The sequence below is a fragment of the Mastigoproctus giganteus genome, chromosome 13 (genome assembly GCF_048544385.1).
Source record: "Mastigoproctus giganteus isolate SK-2022 chromosome 13, ASM4854438v1, whole genome shotgun sequence".
NCBI classification, from domain to species: domain Eukaryota; kingdom Metazoa; phylum Arthropoda; class Arachnida; order Uropygi; family Thelyphonidae; genus Mastigoproctus; species Mastigoproctus giganteus.
This window is the reverse complement of record NC_143587.1, coordinates 52,114,204-52,131,703: the sequence shown is the minus strand read 5'-3', so window position 1 is coordinate 52,131,703 and position 17,500 is coordinate 52,114,204. Positions and strand designations below refer to the sequence as shown.

General features: G+C 35.2%; 1 protein-coding gene across 2 annotated transcripts in view; it reads right to left on the bottom strand.

Annotated features, from left to right (window-relative positions):
* LOC150076050 (uncharacterized) overlaps positions 1-13,912 on the bottom strand; it is a 53,351-nt gene extending 39,439 nt beyond the window's left edge. Inside the window, exon 1 of one of the 2 annotated variants that reach the window (XM_090387470.1) lies at positions 13,652-13,912. The gene's annotated coding sequence lies outside the window, so the exon portion shown is untranslated. Of the gene's footprint in view, positions 1-967; positions 1,170-13,651 lie in introns of those variants that run through there. The other variant, XM_090387471.1, reaches the window with a different exon arrangement.
* Between the last annotated feature and the right edge of the window lie 3,588 nt (positions 13,913-17,500).

Below are 17,500 nucleotides of genomic sequence, written 5' to 3'. Positions count from 1 at the left end.
TGCAATTTGAAGAAGATCTTTCTAAACTAAACTAATGGATAGCACTGCAAAGTGAATAATTTTAAACTATTTATATTTTTTTATTTCAAAATGAATACCTTGAATGGTATATAAAATACGCCGAGCGCCTTCTCGTGTCATCTTTATGCGCCTGGCACCACTTTGGCAACCGAAAGTGGAGTAGAGAAATCAAAATTATACTGTCTGCAGTAAGTAGCGTATCATCACTTGCCACTACTCGCCTTACGCATCTAAAATGCATAACTTCATTAGCCAATTAGTTTTCCCCATTGTCAAAATTCATACTGATGGTTATCTGAAGAAGTGAGGATTCAGAAATATTCATTCATAGTGAGGATCAGAAATTAATACCCTCAGTATGAATTTCTGATAACTACAACAACAATTTCAGATAACTACAACAACAATTTCAGATAACTACAGAAAAAAAATTATTTATTTTTCCATTATTATTTGTTATGGAGGTGAATCATCAAAATTTCCCTAAGGAAGAAGACTTAAAATCGATTAACTCAGAGCAGAACGAAAAACCACAAGAGTCCCTGCTGACATCTGTAAGATCCAAACCATGATCTTATGCTAGGCAAATAAAATCGTTACCGATTAAGGCGAAACGCCAACCATAATTACAGATACTAATTATAAGCTTCATGAATATTATTGTAACTTTTATAATCAAAATATTCAAACACCTTCAAGATAAACAATCATTAAATCTATTTCATTAAAAACTTGAAGGTCAAGAAAACTTAATTCTCGAAAGATTTAAAAATTGTAAGACAAACAGTAATTATTAAAATTGCTCGCTTAATAACTAACATTCAACTTCAATATTTAAATACTATGTAAAACAGCTAGAGTTAGGTCTTATACAATAAATAAAATAGTAAAATAATAAATTGTACAATGAACAATAAATGAAACTGTCTTTCAAAATGAATAATACCTGAAGAAGCTAAAAATACCACTGTCAAATCAGGCTTCGCAGACTTTTTTTGGAACATCAATTCTGTGCAGTTAACGATCGTTTACGTTAGGAGAATTGGATGAAGACATCGAGTTTCTCCTGCTGTTCCTTCGTAGATCTTGCGCGTGCCGTAGTAAAAACGTCATTAGTCGCTAGCGCTGAAATGTACACGGGAGTACTCACGGCGTGAAAGAGATGGGCAACGGAGATCAATAAATTCCCAGAATTCCCAGACAGTCATTCGTGGAAAACCAATTTTATAACATAAGCTATATAAATATACTTTAGGAAGGACTGACATAAATGGAAAAGCAAGGAACAAAATTAGGTGATATTACGCGTAGTGAAAATTTTTTTTGCGGTTCATGAATACACGCATTTGATTAGCGAATAAATGGAAAGATTAGGGGAAGGTCGATTATTTTCAGAAATGACCGACCTGCTTGTTATTTTACGAGACGACAATGATGTAAAGCCGATTTGTAACTGTGTTGATTGCTGCTGTTTTTTTAAATATTCAATACTAATATTCTGCTTAATTATTACTGTTGTGCCCTGGTGGCCATAATAGTAATAAATAAGCAGAAGAAAACGTATGCCTATTTATTGCATTTATATTACCTTTAAAAAGTTTCCTTTTACTAATTTCAGCGAAAGCAAATGATTTAAATAATTTCATTAAGAATTTAGTTACATTTCCTCCACTAAAAACTAGAAACAGCGGATATAAATGTAATAAAATTCCGTATACACTGCAATTTCAGTTAGAAAATTTTATATCACGCTATTAATTATTTTCCAGTTTAGCGTTTTATTGAATAGTTCCTTAAATCGATTCAGTAATACACTGGTGATGCCATATCAGTTTATTTGTATATGATGGTAACATGTTACCTCAAGTTGACAAAAGGCTATTGCTGAATACAGTTGCAAAACTGAAGGCAATGCTATTCAAAGCGCCATCTTCTTACGACATGAAAGCTATCTCAGCTATTGAGGAAATTCAGAGATTTCGCCTCCAGCTTTGACATTGACACGCACACACAATGAATTGTTTATCCAAGGTAAACCATGCCGAGTACACGCTTGGCAGTAAACTAATGTGAAAGTAATATCTGTAAACTAAAAGCATTTCCTCACTTGATAATAATTTGAATATTGATATGTGTACGTAAAGGCTGATCTAGATTTTCTCTTTAGATAATTTTCTATTTTACCGAATATCATATCATGATTTCATTTTATTCATTCGAGGTTCTATTTGTTATGAAATTGTTAGAAATGAACGTTTACGATGTTTTAAAGATATTGATATATGGTGTCATAAAAATATTTGTATTTTCTTCCTCGGGAATACGACTACGTAATGACGTTCATAAATAAAAAACGTGCACGCTGTAGTTTTTATTACAAAAAAAAAGAAAAGAAAAAAAAGAAGTACAATTAAGAATAACTTTTGTCCGGCAGTCTCGGGCTTTGGGAAGCCCCCCTGCTATTATATTATAACTAACAGTTCCATAACTTTATAAGTCTTCTAAGTCATCAATTCGAAGGCCATCAAAGCTTAATTTAGCTGAATCATCAAGAGAATGTGCTGGAGTAGTACTGAGTGGGCTTTGCTATAATAACTGTGCAAAGATGCCGGAAGGCGGGAGCGTTAGTCGTTCAGTACATATATGTATGTACACACCGGATGACCAAGATTAAACTGGGCGAACTTTTGAATGTAGTAGGCAACTCCTTTCCCCCGAACAAATACTTCGGCCTTGGCATACATTAAAAATCTACATATCAGACAAAACACTATGGCCAAGATGACATTATCTTGTGCCAATTGGGATAGTCTGTTTAAAAAGGGCTGGATTGGTAAATTTTAGAGACGTTCTTCGGGATTTATACTGTATATATTTTTTAATATATATATTTATTTTTAACACGAGAACGCATGGATCATGGGCGTAATATTCTCTGAATTTTAGCTTAAATCGCTTCATATTCTTTTGATGTAATGCCATTAGGAAGAAAATACACCAAGGACTTTATCGTGTTTAATAGAATTAGTTCTTCCCACTGTTCTCTACATGAATCATTATCACGGAGGTATTTAATGTAAATTGAATTAAGTTGTATCGTAATTTAACACAATTTTACACCAAGGCCATTATTATTCATGCACACGTATAGACCAACTGGTATATATGCAAAGTTTTGATAATACTGTATACTTTAAACAGCATTAAAAAATGAACAGTAGAGAAAAAAGCAATCTAATCTGTAGGCTAAAATGGGACTATAAATTCTTAATAAGGTACACAAAACTATAACATTAAAATCCTTTTAAAAAATATACTAACAATGGCATCGCCCAGGCGCTTGCGTAAAACATGATAGTACTGTATTATTCTTAAAGTCATTTAAACGAAACATCGGCTCACAAAGTTAACAAAAGATAAGTTTCATGGTAGTTGACGTCATAAGGGGGTTGTGAACCGATGCGTTCTCAAGAGTTATACAGTATCTTAATAATTCATTCGATTGCGTCAACCGTAGCCAGATGAGTCATCCCATACAGAGATGCTCTAAAATTAAAATGTAAAGCTGCTAAAACTAAGCAAAGACAGTGAGCTGTTTAAAAAATTACCATTTTAAGATGCCCAGGAATCATTGTAAACCTTTTGTCACATGTGATCAAGCTGATAAGCAAAATGAGTTTTAGACTATATAGATTTTGAAATGAATTTAGCAGGTATGATCAAAAAGTTACAGGATCGAATTTTTATTTAAAAAAAATGTAATGTTTACAGAATAATTATACATTCCTTCTATCTGTTATATAACTGCAAAACAGCTTTTTAGAGTTTCTTGATTGCATAAGTTTTGCATCACCAGAAAATTGTCGTCCCTCCACTAATAACTCCCCCCCCCCCTTTGGAGAAAAATAAAAATCACATGGTACAAATTTAAGTGAACAAGGAAGATGTAAGATAGTTAGTTTTTTGGAAAAGTATTCAGAAATTATCGTGGCACAATGAGCAGGAGCATTGCTATAATGATTTCTATGATAATTTTCAATTTTTTCTTGTTTGCAAATGAGATCTCTTTCGATTGCATATCTGAGGCTTAACGATTTATAGAATCGACCAGCCGTGCTACGTTTCACAGAACTTTCGGACAGGCACGACGAGACGGAAGGACTAGGTCTACAGTACTCCGGACCACAATTCTTCAATCTTAATATTATATTTTTCAAGTAATTAAGTTCATTTTTCATAATCAGTAAAAAATTCCACAAGCTTAAAATAAAAATGTTTTTATTTTACCAATTTATTTTATTGATTTATTATGTTACAATTGATGTTGCTTTTTAACCCTCACATCAACATGTGGACATAAACGCACACACAAACACATTAGTAGAGGCATATGATGCAAGCAAGCATCAGCCAAAAAAAAAAAAAAAAAACCTTTCCATTTCACCCATCCATTCACTCCAAATGTTTGTCTAGTTCTGCCTTGAACTTATTTAAGTTCAAGGCAGAAGCACTACAACAGATGAAAGTTTGTTCCAACTATTAACCACCCGCTGGCTAAATGCAAATTTCTGCACATCCTCATCCCCTCGGATGAGTAATCTGAGAAGAGGAAGAATCCCACCAGCATTGAGCTTGCTCAAACCATTCAAGGCCTTATACACCTCAATTAGATCACTTGGTAGGTGCCTAGTCTCCAGAAGCTGCAATTTGTAGAACTTAAGCCTTTCTTGGTGACAGCAACCTTTTATTCCACTCACCAATTTTGTTGCCTTTTCTGTACTCATTCCAGAAGCTCTACATCTTTCCTAAAATGAGGCCTCCAGACGTGTATGCAGTACTCATTGCCTTATACAAGGGGACAATCACCTCCTTATCTCTGCATATCATTGACAAGGCACCAAGAGCTACTCTTGCAGCCTGTCTGCACTGCTCAAAAAATTTCATATCTGACTGGACAATACCCCGAGGTCCTTTTCATTCTCCACTACCCTGAGTGTAGTAGTATCATCCAGTTGATACGTTACTCTGAGGTTACCTTACATTTGTCAATGTTAACCTTCAGTTGCTACCTCTCAACCCATCTGTTCAACTTTTCCAGATCCCATTGTAGTAGTGTACTATCATTACTGTCATTAACAACCTTCGTATCGTCTGCAAACTTAGACAGTAACCCTGATAAAATATATAAAAATACAAAGGAGATCATGCACTTTGAATCGAAACCCACATTAGCTCGAGACGTCTTTGCACTATGATATGAGCAATCTAGAGTAATGCAATACTAAGGCAACTCGTGGTGAAATGTTTCTACAATATGAGATCGAGTGACTAAGTTGTAGGGTTTTAGGAGCATTAGTGACTAAGGCCATATTGCTCCGTGTATACTGTCTGTAAATCGTGAGTGTTGTGAGGTAGATTTTCTGTTTGCTGGACGAAAAAAAACCATGCCACCATCGCCTGAGACCGACTAACTCAGCCACGTTGAGAAAAAGCTCCATAAAAATTCCTTATATCATCGACGGGACTCGAACTCAAGTCTTTTCCACCCGGTGTGGGGAGAACGGCGATTCTACCAAGTTTCCTACCCACAAGGGCGATGCACTAAATAGCAAACCCAATTTGCCCATAACTATGTACAGAAAGAGGATACGCCCAACATGTACAATAACTTTACATAGCCTGAGGCTTCGGTAAAATTTTGCTAACTCAATTACAATTTTTTTTTTTTGTAATTCAGTTAGCAACATGAAGTTTTGTATATTGCTACTACAGATATTAAGACATAAGCATGCTAAAATAAAAATCTCTGTCCGTTACGAATCTGAAGACATGAACAGTCAAACTATTACCAACCGTTTCTGACAAAGGAAAGATAATGCAAAATACTTGATAAGCTTAATAGTGCTACGAAACGAAAAAAAAAAAAAAAAAAAAAAAAAAAATTGCAAACCTAGGGTGGAGGGAGAGTTAGCCTTATCTGGCATGTCGCCTGGACATGCTTTTTTGAATGATAAAGAGATGAAAAATAGCCTTTAGCAGCAGAATTCCTCATTTTACCACAGAACATACACTCAGTGAGCACTGAATTATGACCACCTACCTAATACTCAAGGTACTGTGTTGAGCCACCGTTCGCACGGATAATAGCCGTTATTCTCCTAGGCATTGACTCCATCAGATGTCTGAAGACGTCCGTAGGGATCTGCAGCCATGCTGCATGCAAAGCTTTCTGCATTGCCAGAAAAGGTGACGGTTGCGTGTTCATACGCCTCACTCCCCGTTCGACACGACGCATTATAGTTTTAGAATATCCGGGAAAAAATGCAACAAGGCAGGGTACACATGGTCTCCTAAGAGTTGCCGGTAGACTTCACCAGTAAAACATTGATCTATTCGCAACAGTGGTGCTAGTTCTTTCCAGCAAAAGATACTCCATATTAAGCAACCATAGCCACCTGCCTGGATAGTGGGAACTGTACACAATGGGCCGAATGACTTGTGTTGCTTGCACCACACACGAAGGTATTGTACCAGGTATTTGGACTCCTCTGACCAGCATACTCATTTCCAGTGTCCGACCAGCATGTTGTTGACACTATAGCATTCACTGTCGACGATAAACAGCGCTGAGGAGAGGGTCTCTTGAGTAGTCTGCAGAATCCCAAACGTCTGAGTGTGTGGCACCTCATCATTTGGGATATTGTTCTTTCTTTCCCCATACTGTTTTGTGATGTCAACTGTCGCACAGTGACCTGCCCCTGAGCCCATACAACGCGCTGCACCCATAGCTCACAACGAACATCAACCTTGCGTAATCATTTACAGTTCTGTTGGTAGGAGATGGTTTAACCCATTCAACACAATTCTTTGTAAACCTTAACGACAGTGGACCTTGAGCAACCGACAAGATATGGTAGCACCCGACGCACAAACTCCCACAGTCACGCATTTTTGAAACTCCATGATATCTTTACTACGTCCCATAACTGTTACTTTATCTTTTTGACTTGCATGACCAGATCCAAATTACCACTGCTCTAGCGTACGAAGCTGAGCAGCTTTTTATAGCGAGAGCTATGTCCATTAAAGATGGAGTGGTCACAATTCAGTTATCACTGAGTGTATTGAGTTGAAATGAACGATGACAAAAATACATCGATAACTATGGTGGATACACAGAATAATGTTACATGCTTTACAGTGTTTGTGGGTGCCTCCGTAGCCAGGAGCAGCAGTGTGTGGCACACGCTTCTTGATTAGACCGGGGGTTGAGCCCGTGACTACCAAATACGGAGGATGCGGAAAGGTCGGGGAATGACTACCGCATATCCCCGGACAATATGGCCTTAGTTGCTAATGCTCCTAAAAACCAAATAACAACAACAGTATTTGTAAAATAAATTTCAACTTTGTATGTCTACTTAACAAATTAAAATTTTCGTAATAATGTTAGGGTTCGGATGATAAATAGCCTAAACCTAAAATTAATAAGCGGATAGACCTCGGTATCTGGTATATACAGAAACTCAGGGAAGATTAAGGAACTAAACCTGTACGCAGGAAACTAACGAATTTAAAAATACATTTCGCCTTTTTTTTTCAATTATTTTTAACTTAGGGGATTAAATTATCCTGTAGAAAGAGAAACATATTCGGCAAAGACGGACGACACTGTATCGATTGACACAGTTCGAGTTCGCGTAACTACTAAATATGGTGTAATTCTTGCTCTCTCTATCTTGTGAACTCCACTGACCTTATATGGTTGTCCGGAAGTACAAAGAAAAAAAATATTTTTATTTATAAGCTATGCAAATTTCTTAATCGGACCAAACTATCCTTTTTACCTTTCTCTCTCTCAGGGTAGCTTGGGAATTTTTTTTGGCTGGTGCAGCATAAGCCTCAGGATTCCTTGCAACATATGGCTAATAATAATAATAATAATAGCTACAATTTCCTGATGTGGTAGTTGGTTGAATACAGAAGCAGAGTAATATACTGCCCAATATTTCAGCGGTTCCCAAAAGTGTTCGGGGGGGGGGGGGGATTCGCACTAAAAATTCTGTAATGGCGTCTTACATAGATTTACATAGGTATATTTTTGAAGCTACAAAATAGTTTAATATTAATTTATGCCGTTCGGTTCAAAATTTATATTTAATTGTGGTTTAGATCACGCGTGACAGGATGTTAATGGGGGGGGGATGCGAACGTGCCGATATGTATCTAACTAATGATATGTATATAACTAATAATAAACAAAAGATAGAATAAAGTAAAATAAAATTAAATATTAAGTAAAGAATTGCCAACGAAAGAAACCACATCTCCCACAATTCCTTATAATCAGTTTACTATCATACACAGTATATCGTGTTAAATAAATATTTTCCATACTAAATTTTTTTTTCATTCTCAAAAACGATTGTTATGTATAGATACGTAACAATTTTATATTATTACGCAATGTCGCTTGGAGGCATGAGGATAAGTAGAACAAAGACAGAATATATGGTATTGAATGGAGAAGATGAGAGTTCTATAAAACTGCAGGAGGGAAAGCTACCATCAGTTTCAAAATTTAAGTATCTGGGATCGAACGTTTAGAGGGATGGAGGATTGAGTGCAATGTGGATGGTTGAACTGGAGAAAGATGACTGGGGTGCTGTGTGATAAGAAAGTAAATTGTAGAATGAAGGGAAGAGTGTATAAAACTGTGGTTAGACCCGCATTGATGACATGGGCGATTACAAGGGCCCAGGAGAAGAAGATGGAAGTGGCGGAGATGAGGATGCTAAGATGGATGTGTGGTATGACGAGGAAGGACAGGATAAGAAATGACTACATCAGAGGTACGATTAAGGTGGGCCTTAATCGTAAAAAAAAATGCAGGAATCTAGGTTGAGATGGCTTGGACATGTGGAACGAAGAAGTGAGGAGTATGTGGGGAAGAGGTGTGAAAAGTTGGTGATAGGGAAGAGGAAGAGGGGGAGACCTAAGCTGAGATGGAAGAACAAGGTGGCAGAGGATTTAAAAGAGAGAGGAATCCCAGGATTTTTCTAACCAAAGTGGTTAGCAAAAAGATTTAAAACAGTCGATATATTCACATTAAACTATTAGTAGTGGAAAGATTAGGTTAAATTTTCTTGGATCTTCTCAGAATTCGTCAATCTATAACCGACCCTAAATAAAATAACAATATAGTACTTAAGGGAAAAGCAGTTTGATTCGATGGACTATTCGTTCCTATTTCCAAAAGTATTGGAATTTCCTAACCGGTGGAAGAATTAAAAATATACGCAGTAACAAAAATTTTTGCAAAACGATAAGACAACATTCTTTATAATTACAAAAAAAAAAAAAAAATAAAAATAAAAAATAAATAAAAACGGCACAAGATCCTTATTGGGAAAAATAATAATAATAATAAAACAAATAAATAAAATAAGAATTGTGCGTGTGCGAGCACTCATAGCCGAAATTAAGTGAACTTCCCAAGAATCTTTTGAAACATTTATTATTTCAATGTTACAATGGTTTAATATTTTTCAAGTTTATTACAAAGTTTTTACCGATTTAATATGGTAACACCAATACAATCGACTTATTATCGATAGTGTCGTTGAAATCACTAGAGTAACTATCCTTTTTCGGGCCCGGAGGCAAAGAAAATGTTCGGGCCCCTACGTAATTAATGAAAATTGCAAAAACAGGAGATAGCCAAAGAGGCATGCCCATAAAGGGCCCGGAGGCAATTGCCTTGCCTGCCTACATGGTAGCTACGCCACTGGTTGAAATACTCTATCGATGGTTGTTCTAGACTAGTCGTTGAAATCGTCGGATTGTTGTTCATGGTTAGAACGCACTTTTGAAAATTTCCATCGAAATTTCTACGAAATACGGTACAGAATGGCTAAATAAATGTTTTGCTTTTTAAAATCAGAGTGCTAGAAGCTGAGATATAACAATTTAAAACGTAAGCGCGACACGCGTGGGAGTTACACCGTGGCCGCGCTGTAGGGGTATTAATTGCGTCATGCGTCGCTCATGCCTGGTACGGAGTGGTACAATGGTTGGGGGGGGGGCTGCCAATCCACGGACGCAAGTTACTCCCCATGTGAAAACTGCCTGGGCACGCCTAAAGAGGTTTCATTAAAAAAAAAAAACAGACGAGAAACAGACCGACACAAGGAAGAGAGGGAGAAAATTTAATTACACTCAATTTTACCCCAAGGTTTTCGTTTGTTGAATGGTCGAGTAATCCCAATTGTTTATTCGCAATATACAATTATGCTCCTAACAAAAAATATTACAATAATATTATTGTAATATTTTTAAACTGTCCCTTAGTTTAGTGAGATCCGCGCAAGGATCTCACTAATTTCTTTTTTATATTAGTAATAATTTTATTTTAGAAGTGAACTTTTCATGGCCCACTTAACAGTTTTCACGGTCCCCAATTTTACGACTTTTACCTGTGGCCCTTCAGAAATACGGCATGGCCCCCGTTGAGAACCACTGGTCTAGTAGACATTTTTGAAAAACAAATTTTACCGCAAAATGGATTTCGAATAACAACAAAGCACTTATGTTTGTTTTCTCCATTATAGTTGGTATATTATCTATTACAAAAGACTGTCAGAAAATACACAGGACTTACGTTTTGGGTTGAATCGGAATTTAATTTACATGTTTCCTGTTTTTAAAATACAGTTCAATTGTTTTGGAAGCGAAAGACGTTTTTTTCAAATAAATATATATATATTTATTTTGATCTTTTTATACCGTGCAGTATATCAAAAGCAATTATTGCCAGTTTATCCGCAAATACGATTGTGATAGGAAAACAAATTTTGCGTTCCTACCATAGTAAATCCCCTCTATTTATTTCTTCAGTTGATTGCAAGTTACAATCGACCCTTGTACCGTGTGCAAGCCAGAGGGGATATCGGGTGACTAATCCCAAAACGGGTAATTTAATCTTTCGTTTGTACAATACGTGTCCACAGGCTGATTGACACTGGGATAATACCCTATTTCACCTCCTCCCCTGCTATCTACCAGTTCTTTAACTAGATTGGATAACTGACAATTCGGATAATACATGTCCCATTCACTGTTGCCAATTTAGCGGAATTGCTTCAGGTTTGGCGGATAGAGTATAAATGTAAAAATTTAAAACATGTTTAGCATTTTATATATTTTGGCAATGTAATATTTAAATTAAGAAATATTTATTTAACAATATAAATATTTCATAATTGAAATGTTTTATTGATATACATCGTAAACATATCATATTTCACAGTTTTTTTTTATTCGGTTTTATATTATTCAGGGATTCCCCTGAGGGGAACCCCAAAATTTTCAATATGTAGTTACACTCGCGGTCAAACGACATGACCGTTGGGTCATAGCTTTAAATTGTTGAGTCAAATCGAAAAATGTGGGAGAAATTCTAATGACGCCATCGTTAGATGGCGTCATTTTTTTGAAACCGCGAAGGAATGCCATTGGATAATTTTTTTTCGTCGTACTTGAATCATCTGGAGAAACAAAATTATTATTATTAGCCATATGGTGCAAGGAAGCCTGAGGCTTATGCTGCACCAGCCAAAAAAAAAAAAAAAAAAAAAAAGAAAGAAAATTGTGATGAATAACCTCATCATGGGTATAATTAATGTCTCGGTAGAGATCTTTATATACAGGCCATCCATCACTGATGATTCTTGTACTTGGCAATATTCTCTCTTATAATTGATAACAGAGTTGTTTTATCTCTATTTTCTACCGGAACTAAAAAACATCGTTTGGTAATTCTTTTGAATGCACCAAAAACCCATTGTGTTCCTATTAATCGTCCTCTATTATATTTTCTTTTGAAAAATGCTGATTCATCAATTTCAACTTCGATAGGTATTCATTTTCTGAAATCCCCCCTAGTTAACTATCTGAATCAATTATTGATATCATGCAGATCTCCCTCAGATTTTTGCATTTTTCAATAACAGTGTTTTTATTGATATTTAAATCAAGAGCAATGCGATCTTGGGACCAGAAGTATAGAAATAATAAATTTTGAGATAACGATAATTTACTAATCATCAAAATTGATTTATGTCTAATACTCTGTTTTACGGCAAGGTTTCTTACAACCCACATTTATACATATCAGTTTTATATTTACTTTTTGTAAGCCGCATTTCAAAACTTCACAAAAAGCTGAGTTTTGCAAAATGTGATTTTTCGCCAACCAAGAAATCAAGTGATTAATATTGCCACTGCATAAATTTATCAACTCCGAAATAATAAGTAATAAAACAAGAAACTGCTTGTTTCGCCACCAGCATTAAGGCCGGATTAATCAGGGTGCATGGCACGATTGCTCCAGGCACTACAAGGTCGCGTGGGGCAGATTAATGCGATTACTGATAATACAATATCTATATACTGTATTATCTATTACAAAAGGAGCCAGAAACTCAAATGAATAAACAAATTCCCCAAGTCTAGGGATAGATGATCGAAGGAATTTATTTATCGATTAAGAAGTTCAACGAACTTAAAAAACAAAATTTCAAAGTTCGCAAAAATTCTGTATATGGTTAGTAGCGTTTCTTCACGATCTTAGTCCCCACAAACATGCAGACTTTGTTCTTACGGTTTCACCTAATATTTTTAATATGCTTACAAAGAATGTTATGTATGTATATTATCAATTGCAGTAATACAAACAAATAACTTAATGAGCACACAAATGCTTTGTTCTCCTGACATATCAGATAAAGCTCGCATTCATTTATTGACAACTTCGCCGAAAGAATCTAACTTCCGCGGACCGGTTTTTAAAGATTTGCTCTCCATTCTGAACACAGTCACACATAACGTACATTACTTCCAAAGGATACTGACATCAGAAAGAAACTTATTCAGCATACCAAAGAGGAGAGACTGAGATACATATCAATAAAGCTACTTAACATTTTTTCTACAATATGGGTCAATTAAAACGGCAAACGCGGAACTGTTCTGCAGGTTATTATTCACGTGTCCTAATTATCATTTTGATTTTTATTATGTACTATTTATCAGTCGACAATCGTGATATTCATGTAATGCTTGGTTTCGACGAAATCCTGAAATGCGTCAGGCATTTCAGTAGTTTCAATGCCTAAGCAAAAATAACTTCAGCTTTCACTCAAGTTCCATTTCTTAAGTGCAGTATTCCCAAGAATAACGTCAGCTTTCTCCTCACAGCTCGTAAAAAGTTAGCGTTCTTAGAACTAATTCTTATTGGCAAAACCAGGTTTATCAACTCAGTTCATTCATATGGTAAATCAAACCAACTATTACATGATCCAGTAGAAACAGCCAATTCAATGCTTACACAGTGAACTAACGTACCAAAATCCCTTTAAACACCAATTCACCTCTACGAATAACCTAATGGCAATGACTCAGTAAAATATGAAAGATATCTGATATGAAGGATTGAAGTTCAAGTTGGAACACGTACCTGCATTGTTTTAATTAGAAACTACAGGCACGATAATTCTATAACAAAATAAGTATTCAGAATAAATTGAACTACTTGTTTTTCGTATGAACTATATTCTAGCAATACACTTACCTGTACTTGCGGAGACAAGGACCTGTTGCGTTGCTGCTGATTAGTCAAGGCGTTCTAAAACAGGTTTAAAGAAAACACGTCTGTACCTTAGGTCGCTAGTAGCGCACGTGGCGACGGTCGTCAAGATATCTTTGGCTGTTGGTTTGAAAAATAATAAAAATCTGGGAACTAGACTACGTGGGTACGGCTCCGGTGACGTCAGTAATTATTAAACCCCACCCGGTTTGATGCAACAAGCGGAAAACTTTCTGAAGTTGACTGTGATGGAGAGAGAGAAGCTGCGACTATACTGAGAGATCAATGCGGAGCGTTGCCTAGCAATCTTTTTATTCTGAAATACGGTAGGCTCGCTTCCTTCAGACGTGCTGTTAGTGGAGTTAGCCAATACGCTGCAGATGTGAATATTTTGCCGTTGGCCATACTGACATAAGGTGCACGCACCGTATTTGGTTATCAAATTATTTATCAATGAAATAAATTCAATGTTGCCACAAAGTATTAGTTATAAAGAAAATGCAACTACAATAACCACGAGGAAATATATCAACCAATCATGATAGGTTGAAAAACCACAGTGAATACCGAGAAAAATCTCTTATATTTTAGCTATTAGTCAGTTATATTAAATGTACTTAAAAAAAAAAAGTAAGTAATTTCATTAAATCAGTTTCTTCTTCGATAACTCAATTATTTGTATGGTTTACTACATAGCATTTATGGCGCCTCCATCAAGTTTTTAAAGTCGTATTTTTGCACACATTATGTGAGCGAAATGTGATACAAAAGGCAAAACAACAGACTAAAGTAAACATGCTATTTATTAATTAAAGAATATATTATTTATCTGCGCTTTTAACGTGATATTTTCCTACAACATTAAAGGGAAAAAAATTAGCATTAGATAACAGTTATGGAAGGACGTTACATGGTTGTTATTCATGAAGATTAATTACTATATTTAATAACCACTCTTATACCACGTGAAATTAATATTGTTTATAGGTTAATAAACAATATTATTAATTTCACGTGGTATAAGAGTGGTTATTAAATACAGTAATTGATCTTCACGGATAACAACCACGTAACCGTGATGGGCATCTTAAATATGTACTTTGGGCTATAAGCTTAATAAACAATATTATTAATTTCACGTGATATAAGAGTGGTTATTAAATATGATAATTATTAGCATGGGATATGAAATAAGAATAGATAATTACATGGTCATGTACAAAGACCTAAAATATCCAATTTAATTAACTGAACTTATCTTGAAACTGTTTTTTTTTAATGAACGGGGTTAAAAAAAAAAAAGAAATTTTAAAATATCTTTATACGTGCATAGTTAAGCTAATAAAATAAGAAAATTTATGCTGAAGAAGTAAATGAACACATTCAGAGATATTTTTAAGCAGCTACATTTTATTTAACGAAATAGCCGTTTTGTTAAGTAAATTATATTATTCCATTTCATTATGGTATTTCATTAAAAACATATCTGGTTGTATACAAACATTTTGATATATTAGAGACTTAGTGCCATTCATAGTAACACAATCATGATGATTTAAAATTACAATTTCTTTAGTTTAAATGGTTTCATACATTTTTTTTTTTTTAAACCAGATGTCAAAACAATTCTTATTAATTAGTCTGGCAGTTCTGTTTATAAATTTGTAGTAACTCACATTCATTTTTACTTTGTGGAATGAGAGTAATTGGTTTTAAGGAGAGAAGAACTGAAAGGATCTTCAAAGACTGTGGTGCATAAAATACTTTATACTCAGTATTTTATTTGCCAAGCAAATAAAATACTAAGATAACTAAATGCTGCTTGTATGTGACTAAGGTAGTTCTCCAAATTAACTCCAGGACACAACCCTAATTCTGAAGGCATGTATTAATTATAAATGCTTGATAAAAGTAAAAATAAATTTAAGAATTAGACAAACCACTACTAATATTAATACATGCAAGATTTTTGTACAAATACAATATTTAGACTGATGAAAGCAGTGCTGAAGATGCTTCTTCAGCAGGCACCAAATGTATACTTGACTGTAAACTCTGAATATTTCATTAGGAATGTCACTTAAGACAGAGCAGATACCAATACCCTTTCAGTATATTTGAAATGTAATTTGGACAAGCAACATGACCTGACTGATTCTAAACATAGGATATTATTAGGTGGGTTTGACATACCCACCTAATATTTGTTAAAGGATGTGCAGGTAAAAAAAAAAGGTAAACCGCAGCCATTATCAAACCACTTCAGGATGGAAGCCTCGTCAACAATTCATGCTGAGGGAAATGGACCATAATCTGCCATGCTGGTCCGTGCGGATTGGCAGATAGATTGTATTTAGCAGTCAGGGGCTTGACCACTCGGCTGCAGAGGCCATTGAAGGATGTTAGGTCAACTCGCATTCATCTCGTGAGTTGGCATATTTTTCTCACAGGGTTACTGAGAATGCCTTTCAAAGATTTTGACCTCAAATTTAACTCGAATTCCTTCAGTGGCTGGTGAAACCAACTTTGCTTCAGTGTTTGACGAATCTCCATTGTGCTATGTGGAAATGAGCAGTTGCTAAGGAAATACATGAATTACCATACGCTGCTGGCATATACAGCAAGGTTCCCCTGTTGAAAACTTTGCTACTTTTGTATTAACTAATAGGATGCAAAACCTTCATTATTGGAGGATTTGAACTTGGAATGGAGAGCAGGTAGTCTTAGCTTGTGGTTAATAGTGCTTGTGGCCCATCCTTGAATTATTTGCTATGCAGTATATCTCAAAGGTTACATACCATTTTTGAAAAAGTATATGGGTAAGATGCATCTGTAAACAAAGAGTTGCTGATTTTAAAACAAAATATAATATCTAGAGCAGGCATGTTCCCAGTGGTGCATATACCTTCATGGGGCTCAAAGCAAAATGGAATTTGAGGGCCCCATCTAAAGAAAAAAACTAATAAAGAGCATTTTCAATTTCATTTTATTGTGACAACAAATTATATGACATAAGAACTAAATATAAAATTTCATTAAAATTGGTAAAACCATTTTTGAAAAAAAAAAAAAAAATGTAATTTTCAAATTAATATTCAAGTAAATTTTTGACCTTGCAGGTTGTTTCCAATAAAAATCACTTAAAAATATTAGTAAAAAACAGCAATGAGTTTTTGAAACAGTGATTTTGGGGCTTCCCTATGATCAGGGCCCTAGACAGATGTCTTTTTTGCCTATAGGATAACATGCCACTGCATGTTCCTAAGGTTATATGTGCCTCTTAAAAATACACCCTTTTATTGTTGAAAGATTACAAAAGTAAATTTTTCTGCCTTTGTAGCAGAAAAATTTACTTTTGTAATCTTGCCTTACAGGCATACTTTCTAAATTTGTACATAATTTATAAAAATATCAATAGTGGAGGAGTGTTATGTAATAATTTAATTAATAATATTACTATAAATAATGTTGATCATACAATTCCTACTCATTTGAATAACCTTGATTTAGAGAATACACTATTGTGATTCTTTGTTAACACAGACAGCCACATTTCAAATAATTTAAAAATAAATATATATGTATATATTCTTGTTTAGTAGGCACTTATGTAGAATCAGTATTTGTATTACATGTTTATATATAAGGTCACAGAATTTATCGGCGCCTCCGTAGTCAGGTGGGAAGGAGCAGCAGTGCGTAGCACATGCTTCTTGATTAGACCGGGGTTCGAGCCCATCACCACCAAATACGGAGGATGCGGAAAGGTCAGGGAATGACCACTGCATATCCCGGAGCAATATGGCCTTAGTTGCTAATGCTCCTAAAACCCAA